This window comes from Peromyscus californicus, unplaced genomic scaffold (assembly GCF_007827085.1).
Source record: "Peromyscus californicus insignis strain IS unplaced genomic scaffold, ASM782708v3 Scaffold_1__1_contigs__length_55948999, whole genome shotgun sequence".
In the NCBI taxonomy this organism is placed as follows: Eukaryota; Metazoa; Chordata; class Mammalia; order Rodentia; family Cricetidae; genus Peromyscus; species Peromyscus californicus.
Genome location: NW_026294492.1, coordinates 44,747,649 through 44,761,466, shown reverse-complemented (window position 1 = coordinate 44,761,466; position 13,818 = coordinate 44,747,649). Strand labels below are relative to the sequence as shown.

At 43.9% G+C, this 13,818-nt stretch overlaps 1 protein-coding gene and 1 non-coding gene across 3 annotated transcripts in view; one reads left to right on the top strand and one right to left on the bottom strand.

Moving 5' to 3' along the window:
• Nucleotides 1-2,224, bottom strand: part of Marchf2 (membrane associated ring-CH-type finger 2) — a 33,128-nt gene extending 30,904 nt beyond the window's left edge. The window contains exon 1 of one of the 2 annotated variants that reach the window (XM_052746625.1): nt 2,091-2,224. The gene's annotated coding sequence lies outside the window, so the exon portion shown is untranslated. The other variant, XM_052746626.1, reaches the window with a different exon arrangement.
• A 7,149-nt stretch (nt 2,225-9,373) lies between these two features.
• LOC128116124 (U6 spliceosomal RNA) lies at nt 9,374-9,482 on the top strand. Its single transcript, XR_008220384.1, has one exon. It is a non-coding gene; the product is annotated as a U6 spliceosomal RNA (small nuclear RNA).
• Nucleotides 9,483-13,818: the final 4,336 nt, after the last annotated feature.

The window sequence follows — 13,818 nt, the reverse complement described above, 5'->3', positions numbered from 1 at the left end:
TGAGCCAACAAGGAGCATGGGAAAGGGTTTACTTCTGGAGTCTGGGCACCTTACCAGTGATCACATCACTAAAGAGAATGTCTCTCCCTCCCTCAGCAACCATAAACTGCCTATAGATTCTCAGGAAAAGGTACCAGGCTTCATGGGTACCACTGCGCCTCCCCACCCCCCCCATGTGTAATATTAGAGATTGAACCCCGAATCTCACTGAGCTACATTCCAGACTCTTATTTTTTTCCACCTAGAGTCTTAGGGACTCCATGGCCATGTGACCCTGGCTGTACTCAAACCTGTAGCAGTCACTGTGCTCATGCTCCTGCGTGCTTGGACTGACTATAGGCATGTGCCACCATGCCCAGCTTCCAGGGCTTTCTTTTAATTTTTTAAAAATTTTATTTTAAAGACTGGTAAGATGGCTCCTTAGGGAAAGATGCTTGCCACCACCAAGTCTGATAAGCTGAGTTTAATCCCCAGAACTCACATGGTAGGAGGAAAGAACTGAATCCCAAAAGTTGTCTTGTGATCTATCTCTACATGTGCTGTAGTGAGTGAGGGCTCACAAACTTACACATAAACAAAACAAATAAATAAATGAACAAATGTTTTAAAATATCATGGGGCTAGAGAGATGAGTCAGCAGTTTCAAGCACTTACTGCTCTTGCAGAGGACCTGAGTTTGGTTCCCAGTACCTACATGGTGGCTCAAAACTGCCTGTAACTCCAGTTGCAGGAGATCCACCACCCTCTTCCAGCCTCTGAGGGTTCTTACATAATAGGCATAAATTCATACAGGCACACATACATAAATTAAAAACTAGCCAGGCATGGTGGCACACACATTTAGTCCCAGCACTTGGGAAGCAGAGTGAGTTGGATCTCTATGAATTCAAAATTAGCCTGGTCTCCTTATGGAGTTCCAGGACAGACAAGGTTACATAGTGAGACCTTGTCTCAAAAACAAAATAAAATAAAAATAATTTTTTAAAAAAAGCACTAAACAAAACCAGAGTTATACTAAGTAACCCCATCAGGCCTTGAACTCTTCCTGCCTCAGCCTCCAGAGTACCTGAGATAATAACAGACATGTGCCACCATGGCCCATGACCTACATGCTTTATCCTGGCTCTGCCACTGATGTTGTATGTCCTGGTTCAAGCTAATTTGTTTTTCTGGGCCTCATCTGTCTTTTTTATTTTGGAGTGTGTGTGTGTGTGTGTGTGTGTATTGTGTATACTAGGGATTGAACCCAGGGCCTAGCGTGTGCTACGGAAGTACTGAACTACATCCCCAGTCCAGAAACTGAATTCTAATCCCAGAAGTTCTGCTTCTTGTTTACTGTGTGGCCTCAGGCAACAGCCTAAACTTCGCTGAGTGTCAATTTGCTCATTTAGACGAGAGGAATTATTTTTAGTATTTCCACCTAGTATGTTTCCCACTAACCACATAAATTCTGACTACAGAGTTTTTAAAAAGTGTTTTCAATTTTATTTATTTTGTGCACATGCATGTGGGCGTACTCATGCAAGGGTGTGCCTATGGAGTTCAAAAGACAACTTTCTAGAGTCAGTTTTTTCTTTAACCATATGAGACCTTGAGACAGAACTCAGGCAAGCACCTTGGGCAGCTGAGCCATCTTGGCAGTCCCTGACTAGCGTTTGAAAAACAACAATTTCAGTACTCTGCACTCTGAGTAGCTTTTTTGTGAAGCACCCAACTCTTTATAATGTTAATTATTATCCAAACAGAACCGTTATGAAGAGGGTTACAGAGTGACATTAGCCACTTATTAACCACCTACTGTATGCCAGGCGCTTTCCTCATCAACCATCTCCTAAATCAGGTTGGCTCCGGGATGACCCACTTTTCACGGATGGGGAAACCGAGGCTCACGGAGGTTCTTGCTGCGCGCTGAGGCACCGAGACCTCTCACCAGCCCAGAAATAAAAACCGAGGTGTCTGCGTCCCGAGCAGGGTCGAGGCCAAGAGTGCAGACCTAGCTGTTCCGCCCGAGTATTGAGCCGGAGCCTCGAACCCGGAACCGAGTTGGACCCGCCTGCTTACTCGGGCCTGACCCGCTCTTCCGTGCCTACCTGATTTGCGGCCGGGCCGGGCGGCCGCGCAGGCCCCACGGTTTTCCCTGGCCCGGGTCCCGGCCCGGCCCGGCCCGTCTGCAGCTGCTTGCTCCGCTCCGGCCGGCACCTGCGTCCGGGCACCGCCCGCCGAGCGGACAGCGCGGCGAACCAATGGAGACCGCCTCTCAACCACATCTACCAATCACCGTGCACGTCACGCCCCAGGAGGTGGGGCCTACAGCTACGGGGACGTCCTGGGCGGTCCAGGCCCCGCGGCGCCGCAGCTTCTGGCTCCGCCCCTGCCGTGTCCTGACTCCGCCCCCAGAATGGGCCCCGCCTCATCCCGGCTCCTCCCCAACCCAAGCTCAAACTGTAGACTTGCTGCCAGCGCCTGCTGCAGAACAAAGGCGCGCTTAAGTAAACAACTCCTCAACAAAACTGAACGTGACACTTGCCAAGTGACTTCTTTACGCTTCTTTTTTTCCCGTTATTTTGAAAACAAAGTCTTGTGTAGATCAGGCTAGTCTCGAATTCACTCTATAGCGGAGGATGACCTTGAACCTCTGATCCTCTGTCCTCACTTTCCCAGTGCTGTGGGGTGCTAGAATGGAATCAAGGGCTTCGTAAGTGCTGGACATTCGTCCTTATCACACTTACCAATCCTAGGGTAAGGAGAGATAGTATGATCACTAAACCAGCCCAGAAGAGTTAGGGTGCTGTGGGTTGTGGAGGAGACTAAAGCCAACAGCTTTTATTCGTTAACTCATTCATGCAAGAGATACATTTTTTTAAAAATGGAGCAAGAAGCTGGGCAGTGTTGGCACACTCCTGTAATCCTAGCACTCAGGAGGCAGAGGCAGGTGGATCTCTGTGAGTTCGAGGCCAGCCTGGTCTACATAGTCAGTTCCAGGACAGCCAGGGTGGCTACACAGAGAAACCCTGTCTCAAAAACAAACAAACAAAGAAACAAAAAAGAAAAAAATGAGCCGGGCGGTGGTGGTGCACGCCTTTAATCCCAGCACTCGGGAGGCAGAGGCAGGTGGATCTCTGTGAGTTCAAGGCCAGCCTGGTCTACAAAGTGAGTTCCAGGAAAGGCGCAAAACTACACAGAGAAACCCTGTCTCGAAAAATAAAAAAAACAAAAACAAAAAGAAAAAAATGGATCAAGAGATGATGGTAGAAAGAGCCGTGGAGACGGCTCAGTGAGCAAGAGCTCTTGCCTGGCAAACATGAGGATCTGAGTTAAAGTTCCTAGAACCCACATAAAAAAAGGCTGAATGACGCCTTGAACTCCTGTAACCCTAGTGTTGTGGACGGTGGAGGCATGAGAGTGGCTGGGGCTTACTGAAGTGTCAATCTAGTACTAGTTTTACTAAGAGACTCTGCCTTAAGAGAATGAAGTGAAAAGAGAGATACCCATGCATACAAACTTGTTTGTTCTGCTTGAACACACACATACACACAGACACGCTCAGACACACAAATATACGAACAAATAAAATACAATACTTAGTAGAACTTGCCTAGCATACACAGAGCCCTGACCTTGATCACCAGCACCATATAATCTGGACATGGTGGTACATACCTATAATACCAGCACTCAGGAGGTTCCAGGTCATCCTCAATTACACAGGAAATTTGAGGCCAACCTGAGCTACACGAGACCATATCAAGAGAAACAAACAACAACAACAAAAGATCAAAATTCAGAAGGTAGCACTATTATGGTACAGTACTGTTCAGGACCCTGGGGACACATTAACTAATATGAATATTGTGAGACAAACATTAGCAATTATTAAATCATTTTTTGTTTGTTAGAAACAGGGTCTTTCTATATAGCCCAGGTGCTGCCTTACCCTCACAAGTGTAAGATTACAAGCATGTGTTATCATACCCTCACTTTTCATTATTTATTACTATTACTATTCCAGTGCTTTGGATGGAGTCATAAGCCTCAAATATGAGGTAGGTGCTCTACCACCAAGCTACACCCCTAAGCTCCATTTTGTTGCTGTTTTTGATTTCTTTTTTTGATACAGGCTCTCAAGAAGCCCAATCTGGCTTTGAACTGGCTATTCAACCAAGGATGACCTTGAACTCCTGCTTCTAAGTGTGGGCATGGCTCTCATGAATCACCACACCTGACTTTAGTAACTGTTTTTGAGTATTAACATCAGAAACAATGTGGAGTCACTTTTGTTCAATTCCTACAGCAATAGTAAAAAGCCATTTAAGGCCAGCCTGATCTATAGCACAAGTTCCAGGACATGCTCCAAACTACAGAGAAACCCTGTCTTGAAAAAAAAAAAAAGAAAAAAGAAAATTAAAGCCACATTGTGGTGGTGCACGACTTTAATCCCAGCACTATTGGGAGGCAGAGACAGGCGAATCTCTGTGAGTTCAAGGCCAGCCTAGTCTACAGAGCAAGTTCCAGGACAGGTTCCAAAACTACAGAGAAACTCTATCTCGAAGAACCAAAAAAAAAAAGAGTTTAAAAGGCTGAATGTGTGTGGTGGAACAGGCCTTTAATCCCAGCCTTCAGAGGCAGAAGGAGGCAACTTCACAGCCATATACACATATACACATATACACAGTGAAACCCTGTGTCATCAAAAACAAACAACAGAAAAGAAAAAAAAAAGAAAAAAACCCCTAGAAATTATAAAAGAGGATATTTCACTTATCCATGCCTCCATAACAACCATAACAAAAGTGATTACAGAGGACATTGGAACTTTACAAAAATATTTATGCAAGGACATCTGCTGAACAGTGTTTGCACTGTCTCGGATTGACACCACTCTTGTTATTGTTCACTATCTCTAAGGATAACTGATTCAAAATAACTTATGTAATCCTTCTCGTTTTGCCTTTATAGTATTCTCCTTGCCTCTGTCTCTCTAAATATACACTGGATCTACAATGATACACATATTGCCATCATGGGGCTATACATTATCCATCTTTTTTTATTCTTGTTTTGTTGTTTTTGTCTGTGACAGGATCTCATGTATCCCAGGCTGACCTCTATTTTGCTGAGTAGCCAAAGGGTGTAGCTTTTGCCTCTACCTCTTGAGGACTGGGATGGCGGGCCTGCATCAAATCACCACTTTGGTATCTGATGCTGGAGATGGAAGCCCAGGCTTTACGCATGCTAGGCAAGCACTCTACCTACTGAGTACAGCCCCTGTCCTGCTTTTTGTTTTTTTTGAGATAGGATCTTACAATGTAATCTAGGCTGTTCTTTTTTTTTTTTTTTTTTTCAGAGCTGAAGACCAAACCCAAGGCCTTGCACTTGCTAGGCAAGCGCTCTACCACTGAGCTAAATCCCCAACCCTGGGGTGGAGAGATGGCTCAGTGGTTAAGAGCACTGACTGCTCTTCCAGAGGTCCTGAGTTCAATTCCCAGCAACCACATGGTGGCTCACAACCATCTGTAATGAGATCTGGTGCCCTCTTCTAACCTGCAGTCATACATGCTGTATACATAATAAATAAATAAATAAATAAATAAATAAATAAATAAATAAATAAATAAATAAATAAATAAATAAATAAATCTTAAAAAAAAATCCCCAACCCCGTAATCTAGGCTGTTCTTGAGTCATGATAATCCTCTTGCTTCAGCCTCCCACATACTAGGAATGCATTTAGGTGCTATCATGCTCAGCCACTTCCTAAATATGAGCACACTTTTCCATAATCAGTTAACAACCTTCAAGATCAGAAAGTTAACATTAATCCTGTATTACCATATAATTTTCAAAGCCCTTTCAAAGTTTGAATGATATCTTTTAAAGGTAGGGCTAGGTGATAAAGTTCAGGGTGTAGAATCTCCCAGCAGGGCCTAAGGGCCTGGCTCAATGGTAGAACCCCTGCCCCCAACATGAACAAGATGCTGGGTTCATTCCTACCACCCAGGAGTGGGGATGGAACAGTTCCTCAGTTGTGCCTTGTCTTCATGGCCTTGATACTTTTCAAAATGACAGGCTAGATATTTTGTAGACTAACCCTTCATTTGAAAATATCTACATTTCTTCCTCATGATTTTTTTGTGCAGAAAGTACAGAAACAACATTGTGTTCTCAAGATGTATACAGTGTTAATATCCTCCACTCCTGATTATGCTGAGTTGAAATGATGTCTGCCTGTTTCTCCAGTGTGAGTTAGTGTGTGCCATATTTGTCAATAATGCTTTATTATTTTTGGGAAAATATTTTGAAATGAATTAAATATTGTTTATCAACAAATATTTGCCAGCAATTTGATATCCATTATTGTCTGATTCGATTGTTATTATTGTTCCTGGCCATATAGGTCAATAAATCCACTGCCTCAGTTTCCAGTTTTACGAAAAAATTAGGAAACAGAAATTAGGAGAGGAATATAGATCTACTTATAGTTTGGGGTTGAGGATACAGCTTAGCTGGTAGCATGCTTGCCTAGCATTTACCCAGGCTCTCCCTGGGTTCCACCACACAACAGGGCATGGTATCCAATGTCTGTATCCCATCACTTAGAAACTGGAAACAGAGAATCAGGAATTCAAAGTCATTCTCATCTATATATCAAGTTAAAGTTCAGCCTAGACTACAGACATTGTCTTTAAAATATTTTTCTTTTACACTTTGGCCAAATTTGAGAGCTCTAATTTCTCTCCACCATGAATATAGCCCTTACGGTTATAGAAAGCTGAGAGAAAAAGGCTAAAACAGATGTAAATTTAGTTGTGACATGGGTTCAGGGGTCTTTTTCTGGGACAGAAGACAATTTTAACTTTTTAAGATTATTTTTATGTTCTGTTTATGAGTGTTTTGCTTGTGTGTATGCATGTACGCATGTGTGTGCAGTTCATGTAGAATCCAGAAGGACTTAGATTCCCTGGAACTGGAGTAACAAATGATTGTGAGCTACCCTTTGAGTTCTGGGAATCTAACCTGAGTCCTCTACAAGAGCACACAGTGCTCTTAACTCCAGCCCCACAGAGACAATGTCTTTATTCAGGGCTGGAGGAAAATATGGCCTTAGAGACTCTTTAAAATAAAATTACACTTACTTACCAAGTGTGTGTGTGTGTGTGTGTGTGTGTGTGTGTGTGTGTGTGTGTGTGAGTGTGTGTGTCTGTCTGCCATGGTGCCCATTTGGAGTTTAGAAGACAACTTGTAGGAATCTTTTCTCTCTACTATGTGGGTCACTGAGATTAAACTCAAGTTCTCATGCCTGGCAACAGGTGGCTTTACCCACTGGCCCAAGCACACCCCTGTTTTATTTTCCATTTTATTTTTATTCCACACTGCAGTTCAACTAGCTATCTAATTGTGGATGGCCTTGAACTCCTGATCCTCCTGCTCTCACCTCAAGAGTTCGGAGATGACTGGCCTGCACTACCACTCACGGTATTTGTGGTGTTGAGAAGAAAACCCAGGTGTGGGTGCTAGGTGAGCACTCTACCAACTGAACTACATTCCCATTTTGTTTAGCTATTATCATTATTGGTGTGTGAATGTGTGTGTGTGTGTGTGTGTGTGTGTGTGTGTGTGTGTGTGTGTGTGTGTGTATGTGTGTGTGTGTATGAGCATGGACATTTTTAATCCTCTAAGGTGCCTCCTCTACCTCCTTTGTGAAAGCACAAAGAGACTTGGGTTTTTCATTTGTTTGTTTGTGGTTGGATATAAGATCTCCACCCATTTCCATTTCCAGCCTGGTAGAGTGTTTTGTTCCTAGGTCCATTCCTTTGATGAATGAATAGCTTTTTATATCTTTTTATATATTTATATAGTGGCAGCTTTTTATATCATTTTTTTAAGGTTAGCTTTAAGCTCCATTCCCTCATGCTCATTAAACATGTTCACTTTGGGGCCAGGTGTGGTGGTGCATGCTCTTAATCTCACCACTGGGGAGGCAGAGGGAAATTGCTTTCTGTAAATACAAGGCCAGCATGGTCTACAGGAAGCTCCAGGCCAGCTAGGGTTATGTAGAGAAACCCTGACTCAAAAATAAAATAAAATTTTAAAAAAGAAGAAAAAAAATAAGATACAAACAAAATAAACGCACAAATTTTGTAAATAGAGAAAAGGTGAGGGAATGAGGATGTAGCTCAGTTGATAAAGTGCTTGCTTAGCATACACAAAACCTTGGGTGCTATCTTTTACACTATATAAAACTGGGCATTTTGGTGCACACAGGTATTCTTAGCATTTGGGGGGTATATACAGGAAGATCAAACTTCAAGGTTATCCTTGGCTACACAATAAAGGCCAGCCCGGGCTATATGAGTCCTTGTCTCAAATAAAGAAAAGAAAAAGCGATAGCCCTGTGTCCATCCCTAGCACCATATAAACTGGATATATCCATATATCAGTACTTGCCTGTCATCCAAGCACTCCATAAATAGAGGGAGGAGGATTGTGAGTTCAAGGCAATCCTGGCTTAGTGAGCTGAAGGAAAAGGCACAGTGCCTCTCTGTAAATCTTTTGTACTCTCTTGTCAAGGCTGTATTGTGAATCATAATCCTGCTACGATGGCTGCTAGAAGATGGTTTTCCAATTCCATCTTTGGAGACCAGGCTGGCCTTGAACTGAGGTCCGCCTGCCTCTGCCTCCCGAGTGCTGGGATTAAAGGCGTGCGCCACCATCGCTGGCCCAGCAAGATATTTCAGGATGATTTGTATGCCCTGCCTCTGCCCTGGATCTGGCAAATGCTATTTAGAAATCAAAATGGAGGGGGGGGGGGTCAGGTTGGAGAGATGGCTTAGCAGTTAAGAGCACTGGCTGCTCTTCCAGAGGACTCAAGCTGGATTCCCATCATCCGCATAGCAGCTCATCACAGTCTAAATATAATTCTAGTCTCAGGGGACCTGACATCCGATTCTGGTCTCTGTGGGCACCAGGCATGCACAGACATATATGCTGAGAAAACATTCATACACATACAATAAAAATAAATTTAAAAATTTGAGGTCTGGGATTAGGAAATGGTTCAGTGGATAAGAACACTTGCTGCACAAGCATGAGAACCTGAGTTCAAATCCCCAGCACCCATGTAAATACATATAACAGTGTCTGTCTGTAACCTCAGCACTGTAAGGGCCCAGAGACAGAAGGATCTCTCATACTTGCTGGCTGCCAGCCTTGTTCCTGGTTCAGTAAGAGACCTTGCCTCTAAGATAGGAGAGTGATAGAGCAGGATACCCCACATTGTTCTCTGGTGTGTTCAAGTGAGGACTGGAGGGCACATCAGCACACAAAAATGCACAAACACTACACACACACACACACACACACACACACACATCTGTTGCTCACTTCAGCAGCACATGTACTAAAATTAGAACAATACAGAGAAGATTAGCATGGCCCCTGCAAGCAAAGATGATCTGAAAATTCATTAAGCATTCCATATTTAAAAGGAAAAATTGTATAAACTGAAGACATGGCCTCTCCAAAGTACAGTTGAGGGCAAGTATTTTATTATAGATATGAGGGTTAGTACAGCTAGAGGCATCTAATCCCAGCACTTGGGAGGCAGAGCCAGGCGGATCTCTGTGAGTTCGAGGCCAGCCTGGACTACCAAGTGAGTCCCAGGAAAGGCGCAAAGCTACACAGAGAAACCCTGTCTCGAAAAACCAAAAAAAAAAAAAAAAAAAAAAAAAAGGAGGTCAACTGAGAGCTAATGATTGGTTAGTATATCAGAAAAAAAAGGAATTTGTGTGCTCAACTACATTCCTAGGAGTGTTTAGGTAAGAAGTTAGGAGTCTATAATGTTAGTAATAGAAAAGGAGGGTCTCAGATAGCACAAGAAATAAAGCTATCCTCCTGACATAAGGAACAGGCGTTTTTTCCATAAGAGTGTTACCTTAGCTCAGGAGATGGTTTGGTCTTGGATGCCTGATAGGTATTTTAGATAAATACACTGTTAGGAGTTCTTGGAAGCACCCATAGCATTACAAGAAAATCACTGTAGGAACCAGCCAATACACACACACACACACACACACACACACACACACACACACACACACACACACACAAGCTAAAATATCACCAAGACTTAAGCCATGGCTTGACCTTTGGAGAAGTCCTTGACTTCTTTGTGATAGTAGTTGAATTACATTTTCCTGTGGCTTGCAGCATCCCCAAAGAGTTAAAACAACAACAACAACTATACCTCTGTGGTAACACAGGCCACAGACATCAACCCAGATCCCAACTGCATCAAACACAGCCCTCAGCCCCAGCAACGGCCCAGATGGCACAATGGTTCTGGATGGCAACACAGGCCACTCAGATCAGCATGGCTCTGGTGGCAGCACAGCCCTTGAACACCAAGGCCACGGGTTGTAGCCCAGACCCCAGGCTTCCATGTAGCATTTGATGGCAACACAGGCCTCTGACTTCAACATAGACCCCAGCTACAATAGGATCACAGACCCAAACATGGTCCTCAGCAGCAGCCAGGCCTGGATGTCACCATTACCTCAGGTGCAAGCCACTCAGATCAGCATGCCCCCAGGTAGGGACCGCGACCTCGAGCATCCACATGGCCTTTGATAGTAACAGGAGCCACCTACATCAACTCAGACCCTGGCTGCCATAGAGCCATGGACCCATACATGGGCCTCAGCTGCAACTCTGTCTTAGATATCACCATGGCACCAGGTGGCAGAGCAGACCACTCAGATTGGTATGGCCCCTGTGGTGGCATGGTCCTTGGACACCTACATGGCCACAGGTGGCAGACCAGACACTATGTTGTCTACCTCTCCAGTGTGAAAATGATGGATATTGTGGAATTACTCCAATTGCTGAGGCATCCAGTCTCAAGGTCCAAGCAACTACCAGGTTCTCAGCCTCACAGGCGTGGCCAACTGTTGTTACTATTTCAAGATAAACTAATTTAATAAATTTTTAAAAGATTATTTATTTATTTATTTATTATGTATACAGTGTTCTGCCTGCATATATGCCTGCAGGCCAGAAGAGGGCACCAGATCTCATTATAGATGGTTGTGAGCCACCATGTAGTTGCTGGGAGTTGAATTCAGGACTTCTGAAAGACCAGTCAGTACTCTTAACCTCTGAGCCATCTCTCCAGCCCCTTAATAAATTATTTACATGAAGCCAGGTGGTAATGGTGGTGGCTATTAAGCTATTAAGAGCACAGGCTTGAGTTTGGTGCTATCCAGAACTTGTGGACTTCAGTGGCAGTCAGTGTGAGCTCAGCACCCTCAGCAAAAGGGAAGGTGCCAGCTCAAATGGCCTGAGGCACCCTGCCATGTAACACATGAACACACACACACACACACACACACACACACACACACACACACACACACACACACACGAGAGAGAGAGAGAGAGAGAGAGAGAGAGAGAGAGAGAGAGAGAGAGAGAGGTGGTTTGAATGACAGTGGTGCCCATAGGCATATATATTTGAATATTTGATCCTCAGTTGGATCTGTTTGAGAAGGATTAGAAGATGTACTTAATGAGGAGGTATATCAAGAGGGGCAGGCTTTGGGGCTCAAAAGCCTATAGCCACACCCCAGTCTGTTCTTTGCTCCCTGTTTGTAGATCAGGACATGAGCTTTGAGCTGCTGCTCCAGTGTCATGCCTGCCTGCCTGACTGTTGTCATGCTCCTAGCCATGATGGACTCCTAGCCTTCTGGAATTGTAAATCTACAAGAAACTCTTCCTTCTATAAGTTGTTTTGGCCATGGTGTTTTATCACAGCAAAAGAAAAGTAACTAATACATCTGACTACCCAAATTCCATCGCTGGAAGCCATGTGTAGTGGTTTAAATGGAAAATGTTCCCCACAGGCTCTGATATTTGGACACTGGGTTTCCAGTTGCTGACATTATTTGGGAGAGGTTTATATGGTACGGTGTCACTGAGGCAGGCTTGGAGAATTGAAAGCTGCACACCACTTGCCTGTCTTCATCAGCTTCTTACTTTTGCACCATGCCTGCTTCTTGCTGCCACACTGCCCTGCCATGATGGGCCCTTGTCCCTCTGGAACGGTGAGCCCAAATAAATCCTTTCTCTGATAGTTGCCTTGGTGTTTTGTCACAATAGGAAAGTATCTAATACACCATGTGAAGGTGAAAAAAAGAGGACTCCACAAAGTTGTCATCTGACCTCCACATATGCACCGTGGCATGTGTGTGCACACAAATATTACCATATGCTTGCACAATAATAGTAATTTCAGTAATGGTGATAAAATAGTTTAAATGACAAAATAAAAGTGTGAGTGAATTAGTACATCTTAATTCAGCCAGATGTGGTGGCACTTTCCTTTAATCCTATACTTGAGAGGCAAGGCAGGACGGTTGTTGCAAGTGTGAGGCCAGTCTGGGTTAGACATCAAGACCCTGTCTCATAAAAAGAGAGAGAGAGAGAGAGACAGACAGACAGACAGACAGACAAATCCCAGCACTTGAGAAGCAGAAGCAGGAGGATCTCTGAATTTGAGACCAGCCTGGTCTACAGAGTGAGTTTCAGGTCAGCCAGGGATATACAGAAAGACCCTGTCAAAACCAAAACAAAGCAAAAACAAAATCTAAAAAAAAAACCCAACCCCAAAAAATTTCCAAAAAACCCCAAACAACAACAACAACAAAACCCCTTTGGCTTAGTTAGGGTTGCTATTGCTTTCATAAAACACCACGACCAAAAAGCAAGTGGGAAGGAAAGGGTTTATTTGGCTTACACTTCTACATCGTGGTCCATCACTGAAGGACATCAGGATAGGAATTCAAACAAGGCAGGAATTGATGCAGAGGCCATGGAGAGGTACTGCTTACTGGCTCACTTCTCATGGTTTGCTCAGCCTGCTTTCTTATAGAACCCAGCACCACCAGCCTAGGGATGACACCACCCAACATGGGCTGGGCCTTCCCCAATTGATCACTAATTAAGAAAATGCCTTACAGCTGATCTCATGGAGGCATTTTTCTCAGTTGAGGTTCCCTCCTTTCAGATGATTCTAGCTTGTGTCAAGTTGACATCAAACTAGCCAGGACAACCTTCTAATACTAACCAAGCCTCAAAACATCCCAGAATCTTCCTTCTCTGACTGCAGGAAACCTCTGTCTCAGAATAGTTATTCATATGCCCAACAGTCTCTCTCAACTCACATACAATCAAACTCCTGGCCACATTGTATAGCACGAATCTTAAAAGTTCTTATTAATAAAATCAAACCCAGAGCCAGGTATTGGGATGAATGCTGGAAGATCAGAGAAGCAGAACAAGTCACAGCTTCCTCACCTCACCAATTCCTCAGCTGATCCTATTTCCTCAGTTTGGAAGCTTCTGAGTCCTCATCCGAATGGCTCTCAGCTGAACTGCTGTTAAAAGCCTAAAAGCTTAACCAGCTCTAGTTCCTGGTTTTCACGCCTTATATACCTTTCTGCTTCCTGCCATCACTTCCTGGGATTAAAGGCTCACTTCCTAGGATTAAAGGCATGAGTCACCATGCCTGGCTATTTCCAGTATGGCTTAGAACTCACAGAGATCTAGGCAGATCTCTGCCTCCGGAATGCTAGGATTAAAGGCGTATGTGCCACCATTTTCTGGGCTCTATATCTAGTGGCTGTTCTGTTCTCTGACCCCAGATAAGTTTATTAGGGTACACAATATTTTGGGGAACATAATATCACCACATTATTGGCCATCTAAGATAATTTTATTTTGTTGTACAAAGGATTTGGAAGCAGGATATTGGAAAGAGTAGGG